The following is a 15855-nucleotide window of genomic DNA, read 5'->3' as shown; positions in this document are numbered from 1 at the left end:
CACTACACGTGTAGGGTCTCCCACCCGTCCTCCTCCTCTAACCAAAAAAAAAAAGACTCTGTGGTGTGTTGATAAGGTAAGGTTTTTCTTTTTCTTTTTTTTATTGTGTGCTGGTAAGTAGAGTGAATGGTAAAAATTTCTTCAATTCATTTATCTATTATTTGATATTATAGTAGGACTAAGCTAAGCTTAAGAGTAAAAATGACAGGAGATCCCAGACCCGTGTTATGCTCCTCTTGCTCAATGTGGGAGCTCAGGGACGTGGCTGATGTCCCTGACCCCTACACGTGCAGGAAGTGTGTCCAGCTGCAGCTCTTGTTAGACTGTATGACAGCTGTGGAGCTGCGGATGCACTCACTTTGGAGCATCCGCGATGCTGAGGAAGTCGTGGATAGCACGTTCAGCAAATTGGTCACACCGCAGATTAGGATTGCTGAGGGAGAAAGGGAATGGGTGACCAAAAGGCAGAGAAAAAGCAGGAAGGCTGTGCAGGTGTCCCCTGCGGTCATCTTCTCCAAAACAGGTATACCGTTTTGGATACTGTTGGGGGAGATGCCTCACCAGGTGAAGGCAGCAGTAGCCAGGTTCATGGCACCGTGACTGGCTCTGCTGTACAGAAGGGCAGGAAAAAGAGTGGAAGGGCTATAGTCATAGGGGATTCGATTGTAAGGGGAGTAGATAGGCGGTTCTGTGGTCGAAAACGAGACTCCCAAATGGTATGTTACCTCCCAGGTGCACGGGTCAGGGATGTCTCGGATCGACTGCAGGATATTCTGAAGGGGGAGGGCGAACAGCCAGCTGTCGTGGTGCATACAAGCACCAATGATATAGGTAATAAACGAGATGAGGTCCTACACGCAGAATTTAGGGAGTTAGGAGCCAAGTTAAAAAGTAGGACCTCAGAGGTAGTAATCTCAGGATTGCTACCAGTGCCACATGCTAGTCAGAGTAGAAATGAAAGAATAGGCAGGATAAATGAGTGGCTTGAGAGATGGTGCAGGAGGGAGGGGTTCAGATTTTTGGGACATTGGGACCGGTTCTGGGGGAGGTGGGACTATTACAAATCAGACGGTCTACACCTGGGCAGGACTGGAACCAATGTCCTAGGGGGTGCTTTTGCTAACGCTGTTGGGGAGGGATAAACTAATGTGCCAGGGGTTTGGGAACCAAACGAGGAGGTTAGTGGACAGTAAGGAGGTAGGAACTAAAGCCTGTAAGGAATTAGATAATGAAGTCAGTGTGACTAAGGGGAAGAGTAGGCAGAGAGCAGATGATGAACGCAAAGGGACAGGTGGTCTGAGGTGCATTTGTTTTAATGCGAGAAGTGTAGTAGGTAAGGCAGATGAACTTAGGGCTTGGATTTGTACCTGGGAGTATGATGTTATTGCCATTACTGAGACTTGGTTGAGGGAGGGGCAAAATTGGCAACTAAATATCCCAGGATATAGATGCTTCAGGTGGGATAAGGAGGGAGGTAAAAGGGGTGGAGGAGTTGCATTACTGGTCAAAGAGGATATCACAGCTGTGCTGAAGGAGGGCACGTGGAGGACTCAAGCAGTGAGGCAATATGGACAGAGCTCAGAAATAGGAAGGGTGTGGTAACAATGTTGGGGCTGTACTACAGGCCTCCCAACAGCGAGCGCGAGATAGAGGTACAAATATGTAGACAGATTATGGAAAGATGTAGGAGCAACAGGGTTGTGGTGATGGGAGATTTTAATTTTCCCAACATTGACTGGGATTCACTTAGTGTTAGGGGTTTAGATGGAACAGAATTTGTAAGGAGCATCCAGGAGGGTTTTCTAGAGCAGTATGTAAATAGTCCAACTCGGGAAGGGGCCATACTGGACCTGGTGTTGGGGAATGAACCTGGCCAGGTGGTTGAAGTTTCAGTAGGGGATTACTTTGGGAATAGTGATCACAATTCTGTAAGTTTTAGAACACTCATGGACAAAGACAAGAGTGGTCCTAAAGGAAGAGTGCTAAATTGGGGAAAGGCCAACTATAGCAAAATTCGGCAGGAGCTGGAGAATGTGGATTGGGAGCAGCTGTTTGAGGGTAAATCCACATTTGGTATGTGGGAAGCTTTTAAAGAGAGTTTGATTAAAGTGCAGGACAGATATGTCCCTGTGAAAATGAGGGATAGAAAGGGCAAGATTAGGGAACCATAGATTACAGGTGAAATTGTGAGACTAGCAAAGAGGAAAAACGAAGCATACATAAGGTCTAGGCGACTGAAAACAGACGAAGCTTTGGAAGAATAATCGGGAAAGTAGGACCAATCTGAAAACAAGGAATTAAGAGGGCTAAAAGGGGTCATGAAATATCTTTAGCAAACAGGGTTAAGGAAAATCCCAAAGACTTTTATTCGTACATAAGGAGCAAGAGGGTAACTAGAGAAACTAGGGTAACTGGCCCACTCAAGGACAAAGGAGGGAAGTTATGCGAGGAGTCAGAGAAAATGAGTGAGATTCTTAATGAGTACTTTGCGTCGGTATTCACTGAGGAGAGGGACATGACGGATGTTGAGGTTAGGGATAGATGTTTGATTACTCTAGGCCAAGTCGGCCTAAGGAGGAGAGAAGTTTTGGGTATTCTAAAAGGCATTAGGGTGGACAAGTCCACAGCCCAGATGGGATCTATCCCAGGTTACTGAGGGAAGTGAGAGAGGAAATAGCTGGGGCCTTAACAGATATCTTTGCAGCATCCTTGAGCACGGGTGAGGTCCCGGAGGACTGGAGAATTGCGAATGTTGTCCCCTTGTTTAAGAAGGGTAGCAAGGATAATCCAGGTAATTATAGACCGGTGAGCCTGACGTCAGTGGTGGGGAAGCTGCTGGAGAAGATACTGAGGGACAGGATCTATTTACATTTGGAAGAAAATGGGCTTATTAGTGATAGGCAGCATGGTTTTGTGCAGGGAAGGTCATGTCTTACCAACTTGATAGAATTCTTTGAGGAAGTGACAAAGTTGATAGATGAGGGAAGGGCTGTAGATGTCATATACATCGACTTCAGTAAGGCGTTTGATAAGGTTCCCCATGGTAGGCTGATGGAGAAAGTGAAGTCGCACATGGTCCAGAGTGTACTAGATAGATGGATAGAGAACTGGCTGGGCAACAGGAGACAGAGAGTTGTAGTGGAAGGGAGTTTCTCAAAATGGAGAACCATGACCAGTGGTGTTCCACAGGGATCCGTGTTGGGACCACTGTTGTTTCTGATATACATAAATGATCTGGAGGAAGGTAGAGATGGTCTGATTAGCAAGTTTGCAGATGACACTAAAATTAGTGGAGTAGCAGATAGTGAAGGGGACTGTCGGAGAATGCAGCAGAATATAGATAGATTGGAGAGTTGGGCGGAGAAATGGCAGATGGAGTTCAATCCAGGCAAATGCGAGGTGATGCATTTTGGAAGATCCAATTCAAGAGCGAACGGTAAATGGAAAAGCCCTGGGGAAAATTGATGCACAGAGAGATCTGGGTGTTCAGGTCCATTGTACCCTGAAGGTGGCAACACAGGTCAATAGAGTGGTCAAGAAGGCATGCTTTCATTCTTCGGACGGGGTATTGAGTACAAGAGTTGGCAGGTCATGTTAGTTATATAGGACTTTGGTTCGACCACGTTTGGAATACTGCGTACAGTTCTGGTCACCACATTACCAAAAGGATGTGGATGCTTTGGAGAGGGTACAGAGGAGGTTCATCAGGATGTTGCCTGGTATAGAGGGCGCTAGCTATGAAGAGAGGTTGAGTAGATTAGGATTATTTACATTAGAAAAACGGAGGTTGAGGGGGGACCTGATTGAGGTCTACAAAATCATGACAGGTATAGACAGGGTGGATAGCAAGAAGCTTTTACCCCAGATTAGGGGACTCAATTACTAGGAGTCATGATTTCAAGGTAAGAGGGGAAAAGTTTAAGGGAGATATGCGTGGAAAGTTCTTTACACAGAGGGTGGTGGGTGCCTGGAACGTGTTGCCAACAGAGGTGGTAGAGACGGGCACGATAGCGTCATTTAAGATGTATCTAGACAGATACATGAATGGGCAGGGAGCAGAGGGATACAGATCCTTGGAAAATAAGTGACAGGTTTAGTTAGAGGATCTGGATTGGCACAGGCTTGGAGGGCTGAAGGGCCTGTTCCTGTGCTGTAATTTTCTTTGTTTTTTTTTTTAATGAAGGAGAGGTTGACACCTTTCTGATAATTAAAACCAAAATCCCCAGAGAAGCTCACCTCACCTTGTAATCTGTTAAAGGAAATGTGAAAAATGGTGTACATGCCTCTCACCTCCCAATCTGTTATAAAGGAGGTGAAATAAAATGAATTCCTGACAGTCACTCTGCAATTTATAAGTAACAATTTTATTTTTCTAACAGTAAACAAATTAACAGATCTACTAACAAACTGAACAATTCCCCCTTAACTACTAACTATTCCTGAATACAATAAAATTCTAATGGTACCCTGTTCCAATAGATACAACTCCAACTTATATAAACCAAAGTAATAAAAGAAATTAAAGATTAATCTCTCAAAGTACAGGCAGGATAAGTCTTCCGGAATGTCCTTTGCCTTATCCGCTGTCCTCCCGTCAGGAATGCCTTCCTTTGTCGAATTCGTGTGTCAGGAATATTAGCTAAGAGTGTAGTGCCTTGATTTGGATGATGCTTGCTTTGAGATCTTAGAGATTTCTGTGAGAGCCAGTGATTTTCTCTTTCTTCAGAGCTGATGGCTGTTGAGAGCTGTTCTCTTAACAGATGGCAATTTGCTCTCACCCTGATTTTCAAATGAGTTCAAACGTTAGTTCACCTCCATCATCCCGACAGCTGTCTATATCCCACCGCAAGCAGAAGTGAAGAGTGCACTTGATGAAGTATACAATGCGACAAAAGGCCTTGAGACAGAATACCCTGACGCCTTGTTCATCGTAGCTGGTGATTTCAACCAGGCCAACCTCAAGAACGTGCTACCAAAATAGCATCAACATGTCTCCCGTCCACCAGAGGTCTGAACATCCTTGACCATTACTACACAACCAAAGATGCCTACTGCTCCATTCCCCGTCTGCATTTTGGAAAATCGGATCACAAAGCTGTGCTCCTCCTCCCAGCTTACAAGCAGAAATTGAGGGCCCAGTACAGAAAGTAGTGCAGCATTGATCTGAGGCAACAGAAGGGCTTCTATGGGACTGCTTACAATCAGTGGACTGGCCAAATATTCGAGAACTCAGCAGCCAACCTAAACAAGTATGCTATTACCATCACAGACTTCATTAGCAAGCATCTAGAAGGCTATGTGCCAACTTAATTAATCTGAATGTTCCCCAACCAGAAACCATGGATGAACCAGGAGACGACTCCCTACTGAAGTCCAGGTCTGATGCGTACTAAGTTGGGCAATCCTGATCTATACAGGAAATCCAGGCATGGTCTTTGTAAAGCCATCAGAGACGCCATGAGGCAATACCAAACTAAGCTCGAGACCCAGACCAACCACACGGACACCCATTGTTTGTGGCAAGGCTTACCCAACGTTATGGGCTACAATGTGAAATCAAACAGAATTGTGGGCAACAGTGCATCCCTACCCGACGAGCTCAATGCATTCTATGCTCGCTTTGAACAGGTCACCTATCCCAACAACGTTAGATGCACCTGTACCCACGGTCACGAAGATCGGCCTTCTTGAGAGTGAACCCACAAAAAAATGACTGGCCTGGATGGAATCCCCAGCTGTACACTCAGATCCTGTGCAGACTAGCTGACAGGACTTTTCGCAGACAGCTTTAACCTCTCCTTACTGTGATCTAAAGTCCCCACCTGCTTCAAGAAGAGCACCATCATCCCACAGCCAAAGAAAAATCATGCAGCATGCCTCAATGACTTCTGCCTGGTGGCTCTGACCTGCATAATTATGAAGTTCTTCGAGAGGTTAGTGATGGCTCACATTTAGTCCAGCCTACCAAACTGCCTTGATCCTTTGCAGTTTGCCTACCTGTGCAACAGATCCACAGCAGACACCACCATTAGCCCTATACTCATCCCTGGAACATCTGGATAAAAATACCAACACTGGCTCCTAATTATTAAATAGAGTTCCACCTTCAACACCATAATTCCAAACAAACTCATCTCTAAACTTCAAGACCTAGGTCTTGGCTCCCCTCTGTGTAACTGGATCCTCTACTTCCTGACGCACAAACCGCAATCAGTAAGAATAGGCAACAACAACTCCTCCACTATAATCCTAAACACCGGTGCCCTGCAAGGCTGCATACTCAGCCCCCACTATGCTCCTTGTTCACTCATTCTGCCGCAACTCCATTCACCACGTTGTAGATTGGATTTCAAACAATGACGAGACGGAATACAAGAAAGAGATTGAGTGCTTAGCAGCATGGTGTAAAGGCAACAATCTCAACATCAATGTCAGCAAAATGAAGGAGTTGGTCATTGACTTCATGAAATGGAGACGAGGGCACGTCCCCGTCTGCATCAATGGTGCTGAGGTGGAGATGGCGAGAGTGCCAAGTTCCTGGGAGTGATGATCACAACAATAGGTCCTGGTCCACCCACATTGACGTGATGATCAAGAAAGCACAACAACATCTGTTTCCTCAGGAGGTTAAGAAAATTCGGCATGTCCACAAAGACTCTTACAAATTTAAATAGATGCACCGTAGAAAGCATCACAGTGTGGTATGGCAACGCTCTTCCCAAGACTGCAAGAAACTACAGAGAGTCGTGAACACAGCCCACTCCATCTCGCAAACCAGCCTTCCATCCATTAACTCCATCTATACTTCCAGCTGCCTCAGGAAAGCAACCAACATAATCAAAGACCATTCGCACCCCAGCTATACCCTCTTCCACCTCTTCCATTGGGCAGAAGATAAAAGTTTAAATACACGTATGAATAGATTCAAGAACAGTTTCTTCCCCACTGTTATCAGACTTTCGAATGGACCTCTCAAATGTTAATTCTGATCTCTCTGTCTTCACCTTATCTGTGACTGTAAGCCTGTTCTGCTACCCTGGTTGACATTGTATGGTAGAATCTGCCTGTATAGCACAGAAAACAACACTTTTCACTGTACCTCAGTACATGACAATGATAAATCAATTAATCAATCGATCAAAATTGGTGGTATAGCGGACAGTGAAGACGGTTTTCCAAGAGTAGAAAGGGACCTCGATCAACTGAACTAATGAACCGAGGTGTGGCAGATGGAGTTTAATTTAGGTAAATGTGAAGTATTGCAATTGGTAAGATGAACAAGGCAGGACTTACACAGTTAATGGTCGAGCCTTGGGAGTTTTGTCGAACAGAGACACCTATAAGTTTGGGTAGACAGGGTGTTGAAGAAGGCATTTGGCATGCTTGCCTTCGTTGGTCAGAGCATAGGCGTCATGTTGCAGTTGTACAGGACATTGGTACGGTTACTTTTGGACTACTGTGTACAGTTCTGAGCACCCTGCTACAGGAAGGATATTATTAAATTGGAAAGCATGCAGAAAATATTTTCAAGGATGTTACCAAGAATGGAGAATTTGAGTTATAAAAAGAGGCCGAAGAGGATGGGACTTTTTTTTAAAAACTGGAGCTTCGGAGGTTGAGGGGTGACCTTATGGAGGTTTATTAGATCATGAGAAAGCATAATTTTAAGGTGAGAGGAGAAAGATTTAAAAGGGACCTGAGGGGCAACTTTTTCAAGCAGATGGTGGTTGATGTGTGAAATGAAGTGCCAGAGGAAATGATGGATGCAGGTACAATTACAGTATTTAAAAGACATTTGGATAACTACATGAAGAAGAAGGGTTCAGAGGGATATGGGCCAGAAGCAGGCAGGTGGGACCAATTTAGTTTGGGATTATGTTAGACATGGACTGGTTAGACTGAAGGGTCTGTTTCCATGCTGTATGACTCTATGACTAGAATTGAGTAAATGTCTGTGGTACTAGGACCCATGCTTGTTGAACAGCATTTGCCAAACTGAGCAACAACCTTGAACACCTGCATTCAGTTTCTGTTTTGTAGCCAGCTTGAGAGTGATAATGTGGTGGGAACATAGAATTTATTCTGGTACTGAACATTGACTTCCTCTTAAATATATCATTGTGTGGAGGTGGGAGAAGAAAGATTTATTGATTTGGTGAGCTGAAGTCTCAGGATCAGGTTAATGTGGAGTATAGGCAATTTCCTTTACCTGTTTGGTCAAATTGCTTGTTTTGGAGCTTTAAAATTCAATGTAATACTATGCAATAGTGACACCAAATCAATCCTGTCTTGGCCATTGGCAATATAATTAGAGCAAAGTTGAGAGATCAGGGTTTAGTGTATTAGGGTTCAAAATGGGAATTAGCATAAAGCGCTGTGGATACAAATCAGGACAAAGGAAGAAAGGATATTATTACTGTTAGCATTGGATGTTACCTTTTCACAGATTATAGGCATTATTACACTGCATCGTGCCATGTCCAAACTGCCATTTGAACAATGTTTTCCATATTGCTTCATGGTTGAGTCTGAGGTTTCTTTTCATTTGCTGATGGAATGTGGTCATTTATTGCCCATCTCTAACTGCCCGTAAGGAGGTGGCAGTGAACTGCTGCATCCATCTTGTGCAGGTACACATAAGGTACCACTGGGGAAGAGTTTCAAGCTTTTGATGCAGAGACAGTGAAAGAATGACAATAGTTACAAATCAGGGTTGTTTGTGACTTGGAAGGGAACTTGTAGATGGTGATGTTCCCCAGTTTCTCTTGGCTTCTCCTTCTTGGTGGTACAGATTGCAAGTTAAAAGGTACTGTCAAAGAGTCTTCACATTGTTGCAGTGCAGCTACCAACTGTTGATGCTGTTAAGTGGTGCTGGAGGGAATGAAAATTCAATGGTGTAGATGGTGTGCATCGATTGGGATGGGTGAATATTATATCTTAAGGCAGAATCATTGACAAACAGAGATAGAATGAACACATTTCTACATTGTTCCCTGATCCGTTTCTTAGCAGTATTTGTGTAGTTGGAAGCCCTGTGATTTAGTGGACAGCTTCCTTGCCTCTTGGTGAAAAGGTCTAAATCCAAGGCCCACGAACTTGATGGCCAATGAAACTACATTCATAATATGGCCAAACGTTACCACAAAAGCCAAGTACTATGGATGTGGAAATCTGAAACAAAATCAGAAATATCTCAAGAAACACAACAGGTCTGGTGGCATCTGTGGAGTGAGGAAAAGAGTTAACCCAAAGGACAGTAACGTTGATCTCAAAAGGTTATCAATCTAATGGTTATCATTCAAATGGTTATCATGCCAAAGACAGACAAAAAGAGTGGGAGAGATTGCTGGTCAGCCATAAAGTAGTAAGAAAGAGCCATCACTATATAAAATTCTAGACTGCAACATCATGTGCATGTTACACAGCAACTCAGTATGTCAAAGTATATTTGGCTTTCCACTGAATATTTAATGCAAACAAATTTGGACAGTGTGCATCCCATGCAGCGGTCACATTGGAAGAGAAGCAACCACAATTTTCTACATCTCTGCACCCTTTCATCTCTAGTTTTAACGTTCAAGTCTAAAGTATGTAACAAATTAGGAAAAACCCATTTAATTTGACATGTTTCTTTTTATCTTTAATGATTTGGGTTACATTATTTTCTTATGCCCGTCTGAACAGGAGGGTCTTTGGCTAATTTTCTTCATTTTGAGTTGTTGGTGCTAGGGTCATTCAGAGTTTCCTGGCACTTTTAAGAGAATACCACTGTAATGACATAACCAGGATGCTGGAGTGGAAGCAACTGCTAGTGAAGCTAATCCATCAGAATTGGTAAAATTAACGTTAGTTTTTAATTCACTGCCAGGAATACTGACCTTGAAGTTCAGACTTTATCTCTCCAACAGGTTTTCTAAGTATTTTACCTTGATCATATGTCTCAACCTTTCACCATTTCATTGATCTAAAACAAACAAACAAACAAACAAACAAACAAACAAACAAACAAAGTCTCTCTAAGTGGATTCTGCCAGATTTGTTGAATATTTCTAGCACTTTGTTTTTATCTCAGATTTCCAGTCTCCACAGTATTTTGTTTTGAGCCACTGGGTCACCCTGGTTGACAAACAGAATAACTTGAAACCGCACTGCTACATTAAATTGTGTCAATAAGATGATAACTCTTTCCACTGGCACAAGAGTCAGAAAAGAACACAGACATAAGATAATTTACAAAAGGCGGCTGCAGTAAAATTAGACTTCTTTATACACAGCAAATCGTTAAGATCTGAAATGTTCTGCCACTAAGGATAGTTGAAGCAGGTTCAGTAGTAAGAGAGAATGGTAAAATACTAGAAAGAAGAAAAAATTGCAAGGCTCTCGATTTAAAAAAAAAACAGGGCAATAGGACTAACTGGCTGAGTATTTCAAAGAACTGGCACAAGTACAAAGAGCTAAAATGGCCTCCCTATGCACAGTGACATTCTTTGATTCTGCATTAACAATAATATTGCTTTTGAAACTTAAATAAAAGCAGCTTTTTACATTTCAGAATTCCTGGATTGAAGCCTGTGCCAAACAACAACCAAGTATTGAGCACTTCCTTCAGTAGAAAATAATTACCAAGACACACTCTGAAAACAATTTCAGTACTTATCCATTAGTATTTTAACAACTTGCCAAACACGTCGTCACCTAGTCTTATCAGACCATAGGACTGCTGTCATTAGAGAGAGACTAGTGGTAATTTAACCCAAGGGCCACCACACCTCAGGCGAGGGGAGAGGTTGAGAAGGAGAGTCCTTCATGGTAACCTCAGCCAGTGCAGGGATTGAACCTACTATGTTGGTGTCATACAGCCAGCTGAGCTAAAGCAAACTGAGCCACTAACTGGTTGTTTTAATTTTTTTTTAAAAAGGCAGATTATATTTGATTAATTTAGCTTATGAAGTGATGGGAGGGTTGATGACAGTTGTAGATTCAATTATATGCACTTTTAAAAGGTGTTTGCTAATGTGCTGCACAATAGACTTGTCAGCAAAATTGAAGCCCGTCGCTTAGACAGACAATAGAAATGAAATTGGCTAAGAGAGAAAAGCAGAGATCGTGAACAGTTGTTTTCCCAGACTGAAAGGAATTGCTCTGGGGATCATTATTAGGACCACTGACCTAATGATCTGGATTAGGTACACACGATATAACTTCAAAGTTTGACAAGAACACTAAATTATAGCTGAAAGAGTGTGAATATGTCACAGAGGGTCATGGGGCTCAAATAGATTACAGTGATAGGAGCAGCTTAGCTGTAGAAAGATTAAAAACAAATGAGAATTTTAAAATCTAGGCATGGTATGGAAATACATTCATCATTGGCCCACACTGTATTCATTGTTTTACACATTCCAGCTCTATACTTCAACAATCGGTTCCTGCACCACTGGGATAGAAATAAACAGAAAACAGCCACTTAAGTCAGCATTCCAAATCTTAAAATGCTTAAAACCTATAATGGTGACATTTAACGAAAAAAAATTAAGTGATGCCCAAGTGCTATAGGTACCTTTACTCAAACTATTTCCTACTTGAAGTTCAAGTAGGGCAGGCTGTTCCAATGTATGAAGTGTCTGTAGTGGAAGCCTCTGGATACCGGACCCTTTGTGGGGTCCCAAGGAGTGGGCTTGAGCAGAGCACCCAGAATACTTCAGGCTGCAACCTTGCCTTCCCCTGAGTGGAGTTAAGCAAAATTTAGCAATGGATCAGTGGGTTTCTAGGTCATTTTGCCTTCCCAGTGTTGAAGACTGATTGGACACAAAGGATATGGCCTCCTTGTCAATCAGCGATCTGCTTCATGCCACTTTTCATGAATATTCCTACTCTTCCAATGGCTCTGTGGTTAGCATTGCTGCTGCATAGTACCAGGGACTTGGGTTTGATTCTAGCCTTGGATGACTATTTCCACCCTCCCCCCCGCCCCGCCTCCTTCGCATGGGTTTTAGTTGGGTACTCCGGTTTCCTCCCACAGTCCAAAAGATGTGCACATTAGATGGATTGGCCAAGCTCATTACCCCATAGTGTCCAGGGATATGCGGCTAGGTGGATTAGCCATGAGAAATGCAGGGTTACAGGTTTAAAGTAGGGGCCGGGTTTGAGTGGGATGTTCTTCAGAGAACTGGTACAGACTCAATGGGCCAAATGGACTTTTTCCCAAATTATAGGGATTCTCCAATTCTATGAGGAGGCAAGGTGGTTCTTACTCTAGAAAGATGGTTACAGTCATAGCATTGATAGACGTCTCTACCATCTGTGCATGTGAGCAGAGGAACCTGTGGCACATGTTTACACATTTCCCATTGTTCTAGTATCTACCACTTCAGTGGTTACTCCTGATGCTTCGTATTGTGGAAGTTGAGCACTGCTATTCCTGCTCTCAATGTCTTGTTGAAGATTGCACATAGCTGTCACTTTCTCTCTTACATGTAGCTCACCAGCTAGTGCACCCATTCTAAATCGGTGTCAATCCCCAACCAAGAGAGAGAGTAGCTGTGTCAGAGGTTGCATTGGAATGATGCCTGCTCAGATAGTGGCTCCTCCTCTCAAGTCTCATGGTTCGATGGCAAATAATAGCACCTCATCCACTACTGACCAAGTGGCAGAGAATCTGGTTAACAACTTCACAACCTACATCCTTTTACCAGACCTTGATTTGGAGCTTCTATAGTCAAAGGCCTCAGAGTCATGACCATCACTTTCCTCATAATGCGCGGATAAAACCTGGACATTGCCCTCGGTGATAGGCTGGTGTGCTGAAATCTGTGCAACCACCACTGCCTCTTCCACCTGTGTGACTACAGGAAAGGAGGCACAGACTGCATCCTGCACACCTCTACTTCTTTCCCTGCATATTGGTGTCATGTCTCATAGCCACTCGTTAAGACTGCACCACTTTAAATAGTTATCAGTCCATAATTTGGAGGCAAACTACAAGTGGCTATTGCAGTGTCCAGATTCAGAGCTTACCTGTATTTGACCAGTTTTTCAGTTTGATGCAGTAATGCAGTTCACTGTGCATGGCGGTCGTTGATCACTGTGCCATGGGTTACTCCCCTCAGGGCTCGTGAGCACGCAGGGCTGCAACCTTGCAGTCACACATGGCACTCTGTGCAATTCCTTACATTAATTGAAGTAATTCTGGAATTGCAACCATTTTCATTCAAGCACCCACAGACTGTTTTCTCAGTCACCTCCAGTCATTTTGTTTAAAAGAAAACAGGGTGTTGGCCTTCTTCCCCCCCCCCCCCCCCCACCAATCTACTGGAAACAAACTTCTCCCTCTATTCTCAGATTGCTGGAGCACCTCAAGTGAAACGTGGAGCCATACTTCCTGTTGCTAAAGCAGTTATCCACTGGCTCACTTCTGCTGCAATACTCTCTCAGCTCTGTGTGCAGCCTGTTTGAAGACTGCAGACAGACCTTAAAGAGGACCTTCAACCTACCCACTGGAACTATCTCCTGCCAAGTACCAGTTACCTGCTGGACTGGATACTAACACTGCCCACATGATCCACAATGACCATGTCAGGCCATCGATTCCTTTAGTAAACTCTAGCTCAATCTCGCAGACTAGCAGTCAATTCATTAAATAACTTTGGAGGAGTCAAGAGGCCTGTGATGTGGAGCTGGGAATTATAAGCATACATGTAAAAATCAACAATGCGGTTTTGGATGGCCTAAAACTAAAACACTAATTAAAACATTGTCCAATTATCAAATGAGTTGCAATGGCATCCATTTATAGCAATGGAAATCACAAACGTTACATAATTTCAGACATGAGGAAATATGTCCCCACAACAGACAAAAACAGAAGTTACTGGAAAAACTCCGGTCTGGCAGCGTCTGCGGAAAGAATCAGAGTTCACATTTTCCCTTCTTCAGAAGTTCTGAAGGATCAGTGGAGCCAAAACATTAACTGTTTTCTGTCTACAGATGCTGCCAGACCTGCTGAATTTTTCCAGCAATTTCTGTCTTTGCTTCTGATTTCCAGCATCCACAGTTCTTTCATTTTTTTTTTGTTTAATGTCCCATAACAGACCATTTTTAACACTATTCATTCAATAGAATGAAACCCAAATCTGGAATTCTATTCAAATTCTTTTGGAGACAAATTCTTAGCAATTATTTTAATCACATTTTGACACAAACACACAAAATGAAACAATTTATATGAAGTTACAATCATTCAAACAGCTGGCATCATATCAAAACAATGAAAAATTGCTAACATTAAATACAAAGCTAAAGAATTTTTTCAATGACATCAGTGCAGAACTTTTTCCCTGTAGTGTATAGTACAAAATATTTTACAGAGTTCAAAATTTTGTAATAATTTTACTGTAAGGATTAAAAAGACATTGTGAAAACTAGAAAAGGCATATTTTGGTGATTATAATTTAGTCTAAGCACATTAGATTAAAAGCACTGAGCCACTAAACATTTATTTCCAAAGGGAAAAAAAGCAGCTACAATTCCTTTCTACAGTGGTATTAATAGAAAAATAAAGTTGCTTACAAAGTCTGCATTTGTAAAAGGTTTTTTCCCCTCCTTGTTTGAACCATTTTTGAAACCAATTTGAGACAAATACATTTGTGGTGGTGGTCAAATCTGAAAACAAATTACAAGAGATCCAGAGGTGTGTTGTCATCTTTTTCTCAAGAGATGACCATCAGATGAAATTTAGATCATAAGACTTAGGAGCAGAGTTTGCCATTCAGCCCATTGAGTCTACACTGCAATTCAATGAGACCATGACCGATCTGGCAATCCTCAACTCCACTGTCCTGCATTTTGCAACAATTCTCTAATTCCCTTCAATATCTCGAATACAAATACTTTATCCATATCTTTAATACCTTACCTACTGATAGTGGTTTAAAAGACAAATTGTCTTCAGTTTTCCTGGATGGATATGATTTGCATTACTATGATTTTTTTTTAAATACAATGAAGTTTGAACAATTTTTGTAACTGTAAACTTGATACAACGATTACATCATTACAGTGCAATGGCAGATGGAACAAAATTCTACTATAACTTTGCATTACATTGTCTTAATATCACCCAGATCCAGCACTTGAAACAAAGGCAACTAAAAAGCAAGAAACAGAACTAAGATTTTGTTCGACCCTCAAAAGCTGTCCTTGAAGCCAGTGCTAAACATAAGGAATAGATGACAAGTACTGTTTATCCATATTTATAGAGAAACACAATTCTTGGCTTTTTCACACTATCTTATTTCATTCTTAACTTCCACTTTGAACCAGACATACACTCTAAAGGACAGCCCTGAAGTGATAAATCTCAATGTTGGAAGCGCTCAGTGAGACGTTAAAATTTATTTCCAACTGAGATTTAATTTGAAGGTAACAAGATTTAATATACCTGAATAAATACATGATACTTATGCAATCATTCATTGTAGTTTCTGAAACAGAGAACTTATTTTAAGTGATCGTGTTTACAGCCTAACAATAGTTATTTCTTTAAACAAAAATTGTGGTCAACTATGTTTCAAACATGAAGCTAGTTCACTAGCTTCAATAAATTTACTGAACAGATATTTTCCCCCCAGCACAGCTATGAAGACCCAGCTTACGGACTAGCCGTGGTTGTTGACAATACTTCAGATGATAAAATATAAGAGGGAACCTAATTATTTAGAACCTGCACAATAGCAAGAGCTCAAATTTTAGCTATGATATAGCTAGCACTATCAATTCGTAAAGAATTTTCAATTTAGTCCCAAAAACAATTTCAGAGATTACTACTTGCTCAATTAAAAAAATTAGAATTTTTAA

The sequence above is a fragment of the Rhincodon typus genome, chromosome 5 (genome assembly GCF_021869965.1).
Source record: "Rhincodon typus isolate 14 chromosome 5, sRhiTyp1.1, whole genome shotgun sequence".
Lineage (NCBI taxonomy): Eukaryota > Metazoa > Chordata > Chondrichthyes > Orectolobiformes > Rhincodontidae > Rhincodon > Rhincodon typus.
Note: the sequence above shows the minus strand (reverse complement) of the source record.